We start from the raw sequence: 18,448 nt of genomic DNA, 5'->3' as shown, positions 1-18,448 counted from the left end.
TTAAGGTTATATCATGTTTTTGTTGAAAATGGTTGTTATTGATGTCTAATGATATATGACACACTTTTTGGAAATATTAATTTTGGATTTTTGATGTCCCATTTAGATACCCTATCTTTGAATGCAATTTTACTCCAATTCCCTAGCTCAAATGAGAGCATAATATATATGGTTGGAAATATTATTCTGTGACCTTTCCAATGGTATATGGTACTCCTCACAATTGAGGAGAAATCCTTTTTCGAATATTAATTATATATTCTAATAGTTGCATAAGTCGGCCCAACGGGTAGACACGTCAGCCTAGTGTAGACTTTAAATGCACTATAAATAGGCATGAGGAGGAGAATTTCTATCCATTCACTCAAGAAAATTGATTATGTTCTAAGACAACGAAGGAGAAAGTCCAAGGTTCATACCTTATGAACCAAAGGTAAAAGAAGTAAAGCTTAGTTCTAGCCGAGTTGGAGGAATTTTTGTTGCCATACCTACACTGTAAAAGGGTTTTTGGAACACCTTCTGGGAAGGTTTTTGGTTTTGGTTTGGAGGAGGATGAATTCTGGTTTGATCTACAGGTCGAGTTTAAGCCCTATCAGAGATCGAGTTTCAACCCTGTTGGAGACCAAATTTCAGCCTTGTTAGATGCCGAGTTTTAGCCCTATTGGAGGCTGAGTTTCAGCCCTGTTAGGGGTAGGGCGGGGGGGTAAGGGGGGTGCAGGGGGGGTGGGGGGGGAGGGGGGTAGGGTAGGGGGTTGGGGGGGGGGGGGGTAAGGGGTAGGGCAGGGGGGGGGGGTAGGGTAGGGGGTGGCAGGGGGTTGGTGGGGGGGGTGGCAGGGGGGGTGGGGGGGGTTGGGGGGGGGTAAGGGTAGGGGGTGGGAGGGGGGCAGGGGGGAGGGGGGGGGGGTGCGGCCGAGGGGGCAGGGGGGTAGGGGTTGGGGGGGGGGGTAGGGTAAGGGTAGGGGGGTGGCGGGGGGTGGGGGGTAAGGTAAGGGTGGGGGAAGGTAGGGGGTAGGGGTAAGGGTAGGGTGGACGGGGGTAGGGCGCGAGGCCCATGGGGCCGGCGTTAAGGAAGGGGGGGAGGAGTTGAGATTGGAGGGGAATGGGAGTTAGGGGGTGGGCTTATGGGGAGGAGAGTTGTCAGTGATATAATTTGTTCATAATGTCATGTTTTTTTAGTTTTATAGTTGAAAAAATTTCAATTTCTTTTGTATCTAGCATGTTGTGGTTGAAAACATGTTAAATTTATACTTAGGAAAGAAAAATGATATTCTACCAGAAACATTAATGTGTTTTTTCCTTAAAATTTAACTTTGTTTGAGACATAAAAAATTGGTTTTATTAGCATTTTTTAAAAAGTTTGAAAATTGACCCTAAAAAAAAAAATCATTATTCCAGTATCAACACTTTCGTTTTGAAGCTATATTTTGCACGAAATTTTCGTAGTAAATTTCGTAGTCACTGCCATTTTTAAAACACGTTCAAAATTGACACCTAAAAAAAAAAACATCGTTCCAGTATACACACTTTTCGTTTTTAGCACTGTTTTTGATGTTTTTTTGGGGTTTTTTGGCCAGAGTTCCCGTTTTGAGTTTATAGTTCCCGTTTCAAAGTTTACATTGTTTAGTGCATATTTTCCTATCAAAAGGTGTGTTGTCAACGCTAGTCACTAGTTAGACAAAAAGTTACCAACACGGGTTTATTTGCTAAAAGTAGGGCTGGGCTTGCAAAACAAGTTTTTGGACAAGTTCTTTATAATTTCTTCAAATAAAGACTTCTTCTTCCTTCAGGGATGCTTCTCTACATGTTTCATGGTGAATACATTTATTTTGATAGCTTTCATCACTTTGTGACACTTGTGATGTTGACAACACAAAATGTGACACTTAGGATATGAGATCGGGAGTGACAAAATATTGTATAATAGACGCCCCATAAAGCATGAAGTCAAAATGGGAAGTGATGGATGAAATGCTTTAAAAATAAAAGCAAGGAATTTGGAGAACCACCCTCAAGAGACCTACAAATCAAAGATTATACAATATATCTCACATCTTTGATGTAAGTATGCTCGAAGTGTAAGCATCTAACAATACATAGATCTACGGCATGGATGCAGCCATCCAACTAGAAAGGATCATGTGCATCGATCCATGGCATGGATGTAGCCATTCGAATAAAAGGGGGCACGTGTACAATCATGAATACTTAATAACTCCACACAACCTAGATTTATCAAATGAAACCCAAGGTCTTCATCTCCATCCTGATCCAACCAAAGTATGAATTTAACCATGTGAATAAATGTGTCAAAGTTGAACATGGAGAAACCACCAAATTACCAATCAATGATGTGAAGCATTGACAAGCATGAGAGAAACTACCAATAAAGACGAGGGTACTCAAGGTACAACATCACAATCCATGAGTGTAAACAATGAAAATGGATTCGAACACTCGCAGAATCATTCGATCAAAGGCCAATGATGTGAACCTATCGTTGAATGCAAAGAACCTGTCATTGAGGCATGCAAGCTCCAAGGTAATGAAAGGGAGTTTCGAGATCATCTTCTTGGACAATGAATTGGAGTCGACAGGAAGTGATTCGTTAAACAAGGGCCATAATTTCTCCCACATCTCGACATGAAAAAATAGAATTTTTTAGAGTTGGCAAGAGTGATTCAGGATTGCTACAAAAAAGTCAAACTGGGTATAAGTGGTTTGAATTGTAGATGGGACTTGTCTTGAACATATGAACAACACGACTTCATAATTTGGTAGCATATGACTCAACATAGGATCATAGGTCATGGTGATAATAAGATATAATCAAATGAGAGGAAAATGGATTTCCCAAACCTAGTAAGAAAAGTGATGAAGTGAGGATAACCCAAACCCAACACGAGATACAGATAAGTGTCATGTTCAAGAGTGACATGTTTCCTTTATACAAAATACCAGATCTATGTTTAATTCCATTATTCCTCCACTATTTATAGTGAGTACCTCTTTATTTTTAATCGCAAGCCTGAAGAGGATACCATATGCTTGTTGTATAAGTTCATCCTTTAGATGAATCTATCCTAGTATTTTTAATGAGCCCTAGGAAGGAGTAGCTCAGTCTTGTCTCGGTCTCATCATGGTGACAACTCCTTCATCGTTTCAGTTTTAGAAGTCTGACGGAAGGGTAACTTGGTGTCTTTTTCATGTTTAAACTGTTTGAAAAAGAGGCAAAAAGAAAAATCGAGAGGTCATTTTTCATAGATAATCTCTTGAATCTGAAAAGGTAGAAAACAATATTTAAGAGAACCTCTTAGTCACGTGTGACCAAGCTATTCATTTTTTGTATTAGTCTATCTTAGTCCGGCAAAGGGTTAATCTTATATTGAGTAGATGTCTTTTCACTTACTTTTACGTGTTCTAAAAGACAAGTGCTCCACAATCTTTTCATATTTTTGGAGTCTGAAAAGAGCTGAAAGAGGATTCCTCCTAAAGGAATGAGCGGTATATAAAAGGATAGTAATTGACTCTGATCATGATGGAATTTCTCAAAACATGTAAAGGTGAAGAGTCTGGCTAATAATACCACTCATCACAGATGTTCCTCAGGCAAGGGTAAAACAACCAAGTGAAATCGTATGATCATCCAAAGAGATGGTAACGATGGAACAGAAAAACCAAGGCTCATCTGGCAAAAATAGGCTAATGAAAATGGAAATCATGAGAGGTAAAGTGGGAATAGTTTCATTTTTACACAAGATTGAAACATGGAAAACTATGCTTGAGTATAGTTGAAGATGGTTTTATTTTTTCACAAGCTTGAAACATGGTAAAAACTATGCTTGGGTTTAGTTTCATTTTTACATAAGCTTGAAATGGAAACAAACTATGCTTGGGTTTGGTTTCATTTTTACACAAGCTTGAAAAAAAGATAAATTATGTTTGAGTTTGGTTTGCATGCCCCTAGCATAATGACTCTATTCGAGGTACATGCCCCCCAAGCTTCATTTCATTCACCTAAGTAGACAACTGGTTACTAACATGTGGATGGAATGAAGGCTCATTTATGAGATCAAGTAAAGATTCGACTGGGAATTTATGAGATCTAATCAAAGACTCAAATTGAAAGGGGATTTGTTTCATTTTTTAACTGCTTGACAGAGGAAAGGAACCATTCTCATGACATATTGTTTCATTTTTTAACGAGCTTGACAGAAGTAAATGAACTCTACTCCAGGAACCTTGATTCATTTTTTAAGGAGCTTGACACAAGAAAAGGAACTGTGCCCCAAGAACCCTGATTCATTTTTTAAGGAGATTGACACAAGAAAATGAACTATGTTCCAACACCTTGATTCATTTTTTAAGGAGCTTGACACAAGACAAAGAACTCTGCTCTGGTACCTTGATTCATTTTTTAAGGATATTGACACAAGACAAGGAACTGTGCTCCAATACCTTGTTTCATTTTTTAAGGAGATTGACACAAGAAAAGGAATTGTGAACCAGGAACCTTGATCATGGCCCGTAAGAGGCCATGGCTTCTAAGAGGTTCTCATCAGATAGGAGAACAAGGTTCTAGAAGTGATACATATCAAGGGATCTAATGGAAAGATCGGGCTCAAGTGCCCCCAGTACATGTTGCACTATATCACTAACTAGATCATCAATAGACACAGGAACAGAATAGGTGGCCACATAATTAACCTGTGGCAGGGGTGATACCACTTGCATACAAGGACCATTTAGGGAAGATGGTTAATCGAGAGTCAAATTAGGACCAACAAACGAAAGTTGATCAATGGCCACAATTCTTCCTTCTTGCAGGAAACATATCACACGAAAGAGAGAAGAGACAAGATCTCCCATGACATAAACATAGTCTTGGTCGAGGAGTAAATTAAAATCTAAAGGTCCTTGGAAAATTATCATGTCGAGATAGACAATCTTTCCTCCCAAATTAATAGGCAACTTAGGAAGGATCCCTAATGTCTAATTGGTTCCTTTGTTAAAAGATAACAGATTCTGGGTAATGGGCACAAGCTGTAGAGAACCTAAAGCTTGCCAATTAATTGAAGACAAAATACTAACAGATGCACCGTCATCCATGATTGTGCCAGGTATGGGTATATTATAAGCTTGTACCATGATCTCAAAGGGAACATAGGAAGGAAGATGATATCCTGCCAATCAACTCCAATCAAAGAAAGTGACTAAACTACTTGGAGAGGGTGTCATCGGAATGGGAGGACTTCCCTCTTGTATTACGAGAACGGGAGGATCCCCCCCCCCCCCTGTATCATGGGAATAGGAGGATCGCCCCCTTGTACTATGAGAATAGGAGGATTTCGCCCTAATTCTTTGGAATCTGAAGAAACCAGAAGAACTTGAGCGATATGAACTTCACTCTCTACAGGATAGATATGATCAACTTAAATCGGAATCGAGTCAACCATTTTTTCGAACAATGGTTGGTCGGAAATAGACTCATGGGATTCACTTTCAGAAAGAGTGGGATGGATCGTAGATGAGTTTCAATCAATTACTTGATCAACTAGTGGAGGATCAAGGGAAAGCTTCTAATAACCAGTTGGAAGAAAAGGTTGAGAAGCGGTAAGGTTATCCAACACGTTAGAGGCTTCATCCATATAAGGACAAAGGTGAATAGGATGATTCCCTTCACATAACTTACAAGGAAATTTTACTTTTCCCTTTTTCCCATGAGTTTTACCATCACTAGTTGAAGGTTTATCACCAGCATGATCTCCCAAGGCTGATGACAAAGGTTGATGTGAATTTATGGACCACACTTCTAATATCTTGGGAATACTAAGACATTCTCGAAGAAGGTGGTCACCCTTACAAATATTGCAAGGGAATTTCACTTTACGAGGTTTATTGGAATATTTTTCAACATCAATGGCATTTGTAGAAATGGTCGCTTAGTTGGCCCTTTGCCTATTTTTCTTCTTCTTCTTTGATCCAGGTGGATGTTGGTGGCCACCCACCTATCCCATTTGGACCCCCACAACTGTCTCTTTCAGTCTTTTTAGTTTCCTAAATTGTAGCACAGTTTACTATTTTTAGCAGTTTTTCGGGTCCTGAACTTCCGGAGCCATTTTGAGGCCCTAAACGACATTTTTCTGGGATTCTGGGGCAACATGGGTCCTCCCAAAGTGGTAGTACTCGGATAGATCTTTCTAACGAGCTATCGTACGCGTCAAACGGAGATCGTATGCCAAAGTTACGACCCCGGGAAATTGATGTACCAATTTACCCAAACGGGGCCCACAATTTGGCGTTTCATCTTCTAGGGTTAGGTTTCGGGATGTGAAGGGTTTTCCATTGTTTCTCAACAATAAATAGGCCTTCGAGCCTCATTGTAATACAGTTCGGAACAGTTCAGAGGCATGTAGCCTCCACATCTCTTCTCAGAGATAAGCTACCATCGCCCTAGCTGGTTTCTTTCCATTTCTATTTGTAAGCATATTTCAGTATTTTACAGTAATGAAATGAAGTATTATTTCCGCTGCATCTCAATATTTATGGTTATCTCATCTCTGTATTTATGGTTATCTCTGTAATCTATTGCGTTCCCATTTAAATCCGGATCAGTGGTATCAGAGCGGTCTGCTTTTTCTCTGTTTTTCTTTGCATGTCCCCAACGAGGTCGGGATATAAGGAGTTAGGGCTTGAACTGGTCGAACATTTGCAAGACCAGCCTCGCAAATCCCGACGGCCTCCCATGGCAGATGAGAAGAAAGACGAGGGGGCAGGAGATCCTATCAAAATCTTGCTCGAAGAAGCACTCGAGCGGCAAAGGAACGCGATGATGGATAGCTTTGCGCAGATTCTTCAGTGGCTACCCAGAGGCGACGCATCGGCTTCCAACAGCGACTCTGGAAATGCCACACCCTTCAAGGTACAAGTTAATTTTGAAATCCCCATCTTCGAGGGTCAAATAGATGCAGATGCTGTAGATAAATGGTTAAATCTGCTAGATGGGTATTTTTCTGTTCATGAATTTTCAAGTCGGGAAAAGATTGTTTTCGCTCTTCTCAAAGCAGCCCCCCACGTCAAGGACTGGTGGGAAACCTACTGCGAGCAGAAGGATGAAAGCACAGGCTCACTATTTTCAGCCGCACCCACTTGGAATGACTTCCGGGATGCCATCAAGGAGCAATACTACCCTGTCGGAAGCTATGAGGACAAATACATCAAATGGACCACACTGCGGCAGGGACGAGACCAAGGTGTGCCAGAGTTCACAAACATTTTTCATACCCTTCGCACACAGTTGGGTATCAAAGATTCTGAGCTGCATCTGGTACTCAAATACCGCGGCTGCCTACACAGATACATTCAGGAAGAGATGGGGTTCTTGAACATCTCCTCACTCGGCACAGCATACTGATACGCTGTCAAAATCGAGCAAAAGTTCAAACAGAAGAAGCGAGACTTTTGATCTGCAAATCCGAAGCCCAAAGGACAAAGCCAAGGCGAGGTGACCCAAGACAACCCGTCAAAGCCGCAAGAAAAGAACAACACCATAAAGCCGAAGAAGGACACAGGGAAGTGGTGTGAGTTCCACAAGAGTCCCACTCATAACACAAGTGAGTGTCGGACCAAGCAGTCGCTGGTGGCCGAGTTGAAGGCTTCCGAATCAGATGCATGTTCTGACCCTGAGCCAGAACCCGACAAGGGGAATGGCAAAGGGAAGCAAATCATTGATGCGGATCCCAGCGCCACTGTTGCCACCGCCAAGATCCAGAAAGATGAGCCCGAAAATCCAGAGGAAGGGGAGCGTCTTTTCCACTCACAGATGTGGGTGAAGGGTTCGCCGCTACAATTCATTGTCGACAGTGGCAGCCAAAAGAACCTCATTTCAGCAGAGGTCGTGAAGCGGTTGGGCCTACCGACTACACCACACCCACAGCCGTACAGTATCGGGTGGCTTCATGAAGGATGAGATCTCAAAGTTCGCCAGCAGTGCCGCCTTCCCTACAGCATCAAGCCCTTCACAGACGAGGTATTGTGTGATGTTACACCTCTGGATGTTTGTGATGTATTACTAGGCCAACCATACTTGTGGAGGCGACATGCTGTGTATCAGTCCAGGCCTCGTGATGTCATTATTTCTTTGAATAATTCATTATACAGGATACCGGAGGTAGCCCCACCTATCGCCACATCTTTGATCACTACCAAGAAAGGCAACAAGCTCATATCACAGACCAGGAAATTCATCTGTCTGGTTCACTCCCAAAATAAGGGGAAGATCGTTGCTACATCCATGACCCCTGCAAAGGGTTCCTCCATGCAGCAGCAGCAGCAGCAAAGGGATACGGTCATGACAAAACACAGGAACAACTTCTCCTCACCCACATGGGTACCACACAAGTTTCAGGTGGGCAACAAAGTATGGTTGCATCGACAGAAAGAACACCTTACCAGAACCCATCAGAAGCTCAGACCACTCCGACATGGTCCTTACAGCAGTACCAAGGCTATGGGGAACAATGCTTTGGAGCACATCATTCCTCCATTCCTTCGCTTGCACCAAATGTTCAATGTGGACCATCGTCAACCATGCTTCCCACCATCACTGGACACATCAGAGATTGCAGGACAAGTTCAGCAGATGGAGGAACTCAACGCAATGGGGACCATTGCTTCCTAAGGGGGGAGGAATGATCCAGGTGGATGTTGGTGGCCACCCACCTATCCCATTTGGACCCCCACAACTGTCTCTTTCAGTCTTTTTAGTTTCCTAAATTGTAGCACAGTTTACTATTTTTAGCAGTTTTTCGGGTCCTGAACTTCCGGAGCCGTTTTGAGGCCCTAAACGACATTTTTTTGGGATTCTGGGGCAACATGGGTCCATGGACCCATGTTGCCTCCCAAAGTGGTAGTACTCGGATAGATCTTTCTAACGAGCTATCGTACGCGTCAAACGGAGATTGTATGCCAAAGTTACGACCCCGGGAAATTGATGTACCAATTTACCCAAACGGGGCCCACAATTTGGCGTTTCATCTTCTAGGGTTAGGTTTCGGGATGTGAAGGGTTTTCCATTGTTTCTCAACAATAAATAGGCCTTCGAGCCTCATTGTAATACAGTTCGGAACAGTTCAGAGGCATGTAGCCTCCACATCTCTTCTCAGAGATAAGCTACCATCGCCCTAACTGGTTTCTTTCCGTTTCTATTTGTAAGCATATTTCAGTATTTTACAGTAATGAAATGAAGTATTATTTCCGCTGCATCTCAATATTTATGGTTATCTCATCTCTGTATTTATGGTTATCTCTGTAATCTATTGCGTTCCCATTTAAATCCGGATCATTCTTATCCACCTAGTTACTAGCTTGCAGGCTTTTACCAGACGAAGAGGAAGAAGACAGAACAGGTGAAGAAAGAAAAGAGTCAACTTTAGGCTCAACTAGAGGTTGATATTGTTCAGGTGGAGGAGAATCTGGTTGAGAAGCAGTTTGGACATTCGGAACCATAGGGGTTGAAAATAACCAAACTGGAAAACCAATGGTAAATTTGGCAAGGGATAATGTTGCCATATAAGGAGCACTAATATTTTCAAAAGAAGGAAAAGGATCAGGATTCCCATCAGAGAGGTTTCCTTGATTGGTGGACTCAGGAACTGTTGTCATTAGTCTTAGCCTAAGGTCTACTAAGGAGCATTTCCATAGGAAGGATGTTGTGTTGTGGTTAATTAATTGATTTTAGAAATTAACAACAAAAATAAATCAAAGAAGGGAATCTAGGCATAAAGTTTTACCACGCAACCGTGAATTGTAATATACACCTTGGCAAACCAAGGACTTAACATACGACATCCAATCTCCTTGAATGTTGTGTTCGATGTATCAAGGTATACAAGGCGGTAGAATCAGTTACCTATGGATGGATAGCAACCTATAGGGACTCCCAAAATATACTCGACGGTACGTGGGAGTGTACTTCGTAGTAGTGTTAGATAGTGCGTAACTATTTAATGAGAGCGTTCCCACATACTTACCATGTGTGGAGTGCCTCCGATATACCTAAAAGTACTAGAGAACGGTCATATACACTTTCGTACGTGGAACGGGATTTCACCCCCGATATGCAACGCTAGAAACAACAACAGCTCCTACGTTTAACGACATCGAAACACGTCTCTAGCCTAGACCTATAAATGTTTTCAGTAATGTTCCAAATGCTCTTTAGGTTAATTGAGGTAAATTTTAAATTTGATCTTGAATTAAGTTTCAGTTTCAAGGCTCAAAAATCGATGTCACATGAACACACCTACGATGCAACTAATATGAAAAAATGATTCTTTTCATTTCATTGAAAGTTATCTAGTATAGGGAATAAGTTCAAGAATTGATACAAAAGCCAAGTATGCAACAAGTAAAGCTTCCTAACTAGATCTTTCACTTTCACTATTCGAATGCACTCACCAAAAGTAAAATGAATTTCAATTCACTAAAATGCACCTACATGAATTTTTCACTTTTTCCTTTTCAATGAATGAGAATGCACTTCTTTTCATCTTTCAACACTTATCTATGCTCAATGATAATCCCAAAAACAACTTTTCATTGAAACGTAATCTAATGCAATGCGAAAAGTAAACTTTGAGATGAAAGATAAGCAAATGCAAATGCCATTTCTTTTATGGTTTTCAAAAGAACAAATAATTATTTAACTAGGAGAAAATCAATATTCCTTCCACACATACAAGATGAAAACAGTAAATCCAATTGACCCAAAGACCTAAACACTCAACCAAAATTCACTTTCACTACTTCAAACAATGGGATGGACTTTGTCAAGCCAATAAGAAATCAACAAAAATAATGGCAAGCTCTATGCATACAGAGTAGGAGGACACTTCAGAGATTAAGACACACTAGACCTTTTGTCAAAAACCATAAAAAATCTCATTTTCTGGACTAGCTCTACTTTAATGGTCAAAATCCACAGTGGCAGGGGTTTTCAATGCGACTTTAGTGGTAAAAACTCGTGCTAACAGGCTAACAAGGTATTCAATGCACATGTAATGGGAAAAATTAGCCCTGACAATGCGACTATTCCTAGAGAAAATGCGTTGGATGAGAAATACTTAGGAAAATTAAAAGAAACTCGAAGAGACATCCAAATTTGACACTCTAAATAAAATACTACTCAAAATGCGGACCCATAGCGAACCTAAGTTACAAATCACTAGGAGGTTGGCCAAACTAATAAAAAATACCAAACATAAAAGGGAGGTTTGAAGGGCTATAAGCTCCCCAATGGAGTTGCCATTCTGTTGTGCAATCAATACTTTATGTGGACAGAAACGATCCCTCTAGTCCCATGGGAGGATCTAGCAACAAACTAGACAAATATGTGTAAACTTTCCTAGTTTTTATCAAAAAACACAAAGGAGGATAGATGACCTACCTCACTTTGATGCTAAAATCTATTGGTGTCTTCCTTGATTCTCTCACTTCCAAGCTCAATATCCTCTTTCTCGATGTGGATGAATACCTAAAAGGAAAATCATGTGGAGACATCAAATGCATACATATCAAAAACTATTCCAATATAAACCATATAACAGATCAAGGAGTATTATTCTAAATGAGCAATGATAGACACAATTCTGGAAATCAAACACATAATGTATTTTTAATAGATATTAAAGGGAAGCATTAGAACCACTCAAGCCTTAATGTTGGAAGCCTCCTTTAGGTGAGTTTCCAAGTCCTAGACAAGACCTTCAAGCACTCCTTTCTCCTTAGCAAAATGGGCAACATTTAGGCATAGTTTTAGCATAGGAAGGCAACCAAGTAATAGCCAACCAGCAGCTAACCAAAAATAGATGGTAGGGGTTTGATTAATAGGGAAGGATAGGGAGTTGAGTATCCATAAAAGGAGGGAGAGGTTCCACATTTCAAGGGGAAGACCTGTGAAAGTAGGAACAAGAACCAGGAATGGGAGGTCTCGCTCTAATCTTCATTCAACTGCACCCAGTTCACCATTCTCGAGACTTCTAGTATGAGAAGCTTCTCCTATATTTTAGGAAAAAATGCTTGAAGAGGGCTAGCACGGATTTTCCTATAAAAAGGTGTGCTGCCAATGCTAGTCACTAGTTAGATAAAAGGTTACCAATGCGGGTTTGTCTACTAAAAGTATTGTTAGGCTTGTAAAACAAGGTTTTGGACAAGCTATTTAGAATTTCTTCAATGAAGCCTTCTTCTCCCTTCAGGGATGCTTATGAACATGTTTCATGGTGAATACATTTTTTTTTATAACTTTTGTCACTTTGTGACACTTGCGACATTCACGACACAAAGTGCGATGATTAAGATATGAGACTGGGAGTGCGACAAAATATTGTATAACACATATGAATTCTAAAATTTGTTAGATGCCTTGTAGATATTTATTTGTTTGAATTTTTTCTATGGTTTTCATTATGTTGTAGTATGGTATGTCACACCTTTAAAAGAAACACAAAAACACTAGATGGAATGAAAGTTGTTACGAATTAATCTAAGGTTTATGACAAATTCCCTAGAAATATGTTGAAGAGTATGTGTCTCTTGTTTAATTTTGGGTATCTGATATATATAAGGTTTAAAATCTTCTGTAATTCTGATATGGCTAACTTCATGCTTCTACAGATTTGGTTGTACTTTCTATCTAAGTTGTGTAGGTACACAATCTTCAATATGGTGAAGATGTTCGTTGATGGGAATAACTCTGATGAAATTGTTGGAAGCCACAAAATATTCTTTGATGACAAGAAGAAGAATTTGGTCTCCCTGAGATTAAGAGGGAGTATGGATAAAGAGATGCACCCTATTTGAGAGGGAGGGCATATCTTGGTTTTAATTGAAGAATGAATTTCCAATGATATGTTGCTGCATGAGAAGTAGGAAAGGAAAGTGTATGATTGAGGAATATTCTGTCAAAGATTTGGTTGATAGAATTACTATGAAAATTTGAGAAGCAACATCAAGTTGGTTGGAAGACCCCAGAGGTTTGTATTTGATTATGTACATATGAAATTATATTATTTATTAGAGTTGTGTTTGTACAGGTGAATATCTCGAATGATTTGATAGCATGTTGGTTACCAATCAGTTTGATTGGGAGAGATTGGTCGTCCTTGATATGTTGGATCAAGGAGTGTTGAGGTTTTGTGAGTGAAGCATTGCATGGGAGGACATTTTGTCAAAACTTTGTGTTGATGTCTACATCCCCAAGTTGGTAAAGGTGGTGTTGATTATAGAGCTCTTTTTTTGGATACATGCCTGGATATTTGGGTTGATAGTTAGCAAGTAAGTCTGATGGTACCTACAGAGGCTAAAAGCTTGATTCCATCTTAGTCCCACCCAAATAGATTTCCCTGGTCAGGAATCTAGTCCGCGGCATTGCGGTGCCTAAATTGTTGAGAGACCAATGGATAGATTACCCTGGTCAAGAATCTAGTCCATGGCATTGTGCCACCTAAAGTTATTCATCGTTCATATAGTTGAGATCTTCCTTGTACTTGTATGTAATGAATACCTCCCTAGTTAAGAGAGTGTTGGAAAATGTAATTAGGTTTGGCCTTCATTAAATGTATTTGAGTCATCTTGTCAAAAGAATAAAGAAAAGAATTATTATTATTATTATTATTGTGACTTATTAAAACATGGGTTTCATGCTTGGGTCACCATGTTTTAGGTCAAAGTCCCCATTGAGTACTTCTAATATTTATTTTGAGTCAATAGAGTCATTGTACTTTTAAAGAGACCCTTCATGGGCTTTTGAATCATGTAAAAAGTTTTAGTATTGAGTAAATATAATTTATGTATCCTCCACATCAATTCGACCTAGAAGAGATCAATTTGGCCTAAGGACATCAATTTGACCTCCCTTGAAGCCTATAAATAGAAGTAAGCCAAATTCATATGGAGTATCTCATCTCAAGCAAGTTTGATATCTCTAAGGAAGTCAAAAAAGTGTGAAGTGGGTCTAAGGAAGTGTTGCGCTATACAACAACCCCCCATTTCAATTTTTAATCTTAGTCTTAAAATGCTAAATAAGAAATGGGTCCCCTTTAGGATATAAAAAGCAATAAAACTTTTGAATAAAATAGATTTGCCATATTAATCATATACAAGTTGCTTTATGAGTATTTAGGGCTACTCGTCGCAAATCGAAATTCTTTAGAACCCATGAACATCCATTTGGAAAGTTGCGATGCGATTAGAGTCATAGAAAAACCCTCATCGCGAAGTTTTAATCAAAATAAGCCATTTATAAAAAAATACAATTTGATATAACTATCGCGTCTCGCACATCATTAATCCCAAGGAATTACTTATAGTGTTTCGTTAAAACCTTGTGATGTGATAAGGCTATCGCAATTGCATATCACTGATTCATAGGAAAGCATCCAAAACACTCCATTGAAAAATTGCGATGTGACATAATTATCGTATATCGTACTCTCGATAAAAGCGAGTAATAGATACTATGAATACATGCGATATAGGGATAAATCAATTATAAAGAAAAAAACGTGATTTTCCAAGTTTGAAACCCGTCGTCTCCCCATGCCAGCTCAGCACTCATCGCAATCGCAACAATGCAAAGAAACCTTTTGAACGTGGCGCTTGTACCTCTTGATTTTCGATATGCAATGGTTCCACAAATATTAAAATAATACAATTGCTAATCGCAAATCGCAGAGTCACAACACCTGTTCTAAAAAAGGACCGTTACAAAACTTGTGATGCGACATATATTGCTTCAGCATTAAATTTTCACATTATGAAGTTACGGTAAAGCATTAAGGAGTAGTTATGGTTAATTCCTTTAAGGATTTCATTCATGGTAGCTATGTACAATATAAGATCTTTTGCATCTAATGCACATAACTACTTTTAGTCTATAATTTGTGTATTATCTCCTCTCAAGTTTTTTGCCTATTACGCTCCTCTTTCTCATTTTGAGTGTTAATCTAGAATCACACAATTGGTCAAGATGTCTAAGAAATCTCGATAGATAAAGGACCCCATTACATTGGAAGAAGGATAAGCAAAATTTGTGTTAATTTCAGATACTACCTGTCAAGGCCTTGGTAATCTCTTGGGAAGGTACATATGCTTTACTTGAAGGAGAAAATCCAAAGGAGATAGAAGAAGAAGCAACAACTAATCGAACTGATGAAACAGAAAACACACTCAGTGATTTGGCTAGTTCCTTCCTCCATAGAATAACATCTCGTGCAAAAGTTTTACCATATAATGATTTAGTGAGTTGGGTAATAGAAAGTATAAATATAACAGGTAGAGCTTTCTTCACAACCGATGAAAGGATGTCCGGGACATTCAAACCTGAAGATGTCAAAATAATGTATCACTTGCTGGATCCCCAGCGACACTACAACAAATCATTCTTGGAAGCTTTCGCTAAGGAGAATCAGATAGAGTCAGACCCTATCAAACAGTGGAGACATTTTCCTAACAAGCATAAACATGAATCTTCTGGTATGTACTCTGTGGACTCCTTAGCATCTCCATATTGTTATGTTGCTGCTATGGTATGTAGGCTCTTTGGAAGCCCCAATTCTGCTAGATTTTCTATAGAAATGGTTCCATTGATAGAAGCAACGATCAACTCCTTTCATGTGGATTCGGTAACTATTTTATCAGATAAAATGGCCAGTAAAATACTAGATTATAGAAATAACAGATTTGTCACCGCCCGAGTTGTGCCCCCATTCTATATGAGTGCTTACATAATGGACACAATCTGTTTTAATTCCAACTTTCCCATCCTAGGTTGGAAATGGACTGTTCAGGATCCAACCCCCATTCATATTTATCATAAGTACTTATGGAAGTCTGAATACAAGAATCATTTATATAGGATTTGCCATGGTTTCATTTTACCTGTCCATCAAGACATCTTTAATAAACCTGCTCCTTGGCTATCTGACAAGGCTAGCATTGACTTAACCGTAATCTGTAGTTGGTTTGGGGAGGAGAAGTTCACCTATATTAGGGTTTTGGTAGTATTACAGATCCTCATGTTCTTCCACTCTACATTCTAGATAAGCTATTATCTAGGGAAATAGCCTACCAGATAGTGGAAAAAGGGATGTCTAGAAACCTTAAAGAGTCTAAGAAACAAGTGTGGCCTCCATTTCCCCTCCGCTGTGGCACTTACACATTGCATGATTTTAAGCATGCTGAGAAAGAAGTAGAGAAAACAAAGGATTTGAGTCTAGCGGTTATTCCTAAAAGACAATATGATCCAAACAAGGTCGCTTTCAATTTCACAACTCAGGTGAAAGTTAGTAAATTCATACATGAGAATGATGAGTTTGATGACTTATTCACTTCAGCAGAGTTATTCTCAATAGTAAGTCATCTGGCAAGATTCAAATTAGGAGCTGACAAGATGGACAAATTCATGGAATACAGGACATGGAGGTTACTGACAGTACCTCTGGATTTATTAAATACTACCCCTATTATTCAACAAGCAGAGCACACCGGGGAGCAGACTATTGAAAAGATTTCCGGAGAAGGTGAAACAAGTGGAAAGACCAGTGAACCGCTTAGCACAGATGTTCATATTGACCCCATCTTGATTAAAGAATGGGAGCAATTTTATCAACAGATCAAAAGCCAGAGCGATCCTCAAAACATTATCACATCAGCATCGCTCGCAACACAATGGCCCATTGTTCCTGATAGTGTGATTGAAGGAACACCCAGTAAAGACATAGCTTAGAAAGAGATTGAAATAATCACTGAAAATCCTTCTTGAGAAAGTACATTGAATATTGAGAAAATACCACCCTTCAATGTATTTTATAGCCCAAAGCACAGGGTTGTAGTCAAGAGGTAGAGAAAAAGAGGAAAATAGACCAAACATCATCCACAACTCCTCAATCTGAATTTATGAATGTTATATGGAAGGATTCAGAGGTCAATCCTTTTGAGGATTTGACTAAGTTATCTCAATTTGCAGGGGCATACACAGCTGCTACAATTGATAAGGCAACTAAAGTTAACCAATTGATCAAAGAAAAGGATCAAAGGATTAATCATCTTGAAGAACAAACAGTAGTAGAACAATAGAAGATTAATCGGCTTGAGGAACAGTTGGCAGAAGAAAAACAAAAGAATGAGCAGCTTGAAGTACAATTAAACCTGGAGAAATAGAAGATTGACCAGCATGCCATCCAAAAACAACAACAGTTGTCTCAAGAGCTCGAACAACTTCAATTGACACATCAACAAGAAATTAAGGCTAAAGAGGAGCAAATCACACAGCTACAACTCTATATAGAACAGTTCAGAGATTATCCCAAGGTTGAGGAATTTAAGAAGGAAGCCCTAGAGGCAAATAAAGCCTTATCTCAACAGCTGAATCTACTTTTCCATAAAATATCTCTTATCAACCCATTATGCATCATAACAACATCACTGATCGATCAAGCAGTTAATACCAGATTAGAATTTGAGGATGCAGATGATAAGGTCACAAATTACCTCTCCTAGCAAAGCACAGAGGAAGGAAGAGCTGCTAAACTACCAAAAATTCAAGAGTCGCATAAAGAAATATTGTTTTTAGAATGGGAAACACAGTTGATAAAGGCAGAAAGGGCTACCCCTAGGGCCAGGGATATAATGAATAATGTGATTGAGCTAGTGAATGATAATTTATATGGAGCCAATTTAATTTCTGATTGTTCCCAATGAAATCTTCCTAAGGCGAAAATGTTATAAAATCAATGGAAGCGAGATTTGGCCACCAAAGATGAACAGCTCAACAGAGTACAAAGCCTTAATTGGGATGCATATTAGTCCTTTTTGGTCAAGCCACACAGCCAACAAATTACCATAAAATGCCTTGCCAATGTTGTTGATCGCATGATGACCGAGATTTCGGATGTCACATACATAGGACAACTACACTCCAGGATGAGTCATCCTCCAAAAATTCAAAACATGCTCTCAATTTTTCAGTTACGGCTACAAGAAAAGAAATAGATGTGATGAATCTCTTCAGAGGCGATCACAATACTATTTTTGAAATTCAAATCCCAGATTTTAATATGGATAGTTCTAACAACTCTTAGTGATTTTTGTAGACAGTTTGTTTTAATTTTATTATAAAAACCCTTTCATGTTATTTTAGAAAGGGTCCTCAATTTGTATAAAACTCGACTTGAGAAGTTTACACTTATGCACTTCTTAATTTATTTTTTATAAGCCGTGGATTAAGGTTTCAGATTTTTTGTGAAAGAGCTTCATCAAGACCTGCATTTTTGTATCTCCTTGGAGTTTCTAGAATAAGAAGGTGGAACCAGAATGTTACTTACATAACGAGACACAAATGAATTTGGTATTTCTATCACTGTTCTTTTTGTCTTTCTCTCTATGTAATTAGCAT

Source organism: Pinus tabuliformis, chromosome J (assembly GCF_031772625.1).
Source record: "Pinus tabuliformis cultivar Carrire ecotype Pingquan chromosome J, CPIR1, whole genome shotgun sequence".
In the NCBI taxonomy this organism is placed as follows: domain Eukaryota; kingdom Viridiplantae; phylum Streptophyta; class Pinopsida; order Pinales; family Pinaceae; genus Pinus; species Pinus tabuliformis.
This window is presented reverse-complemented; position numbering follows the sequence as displayed.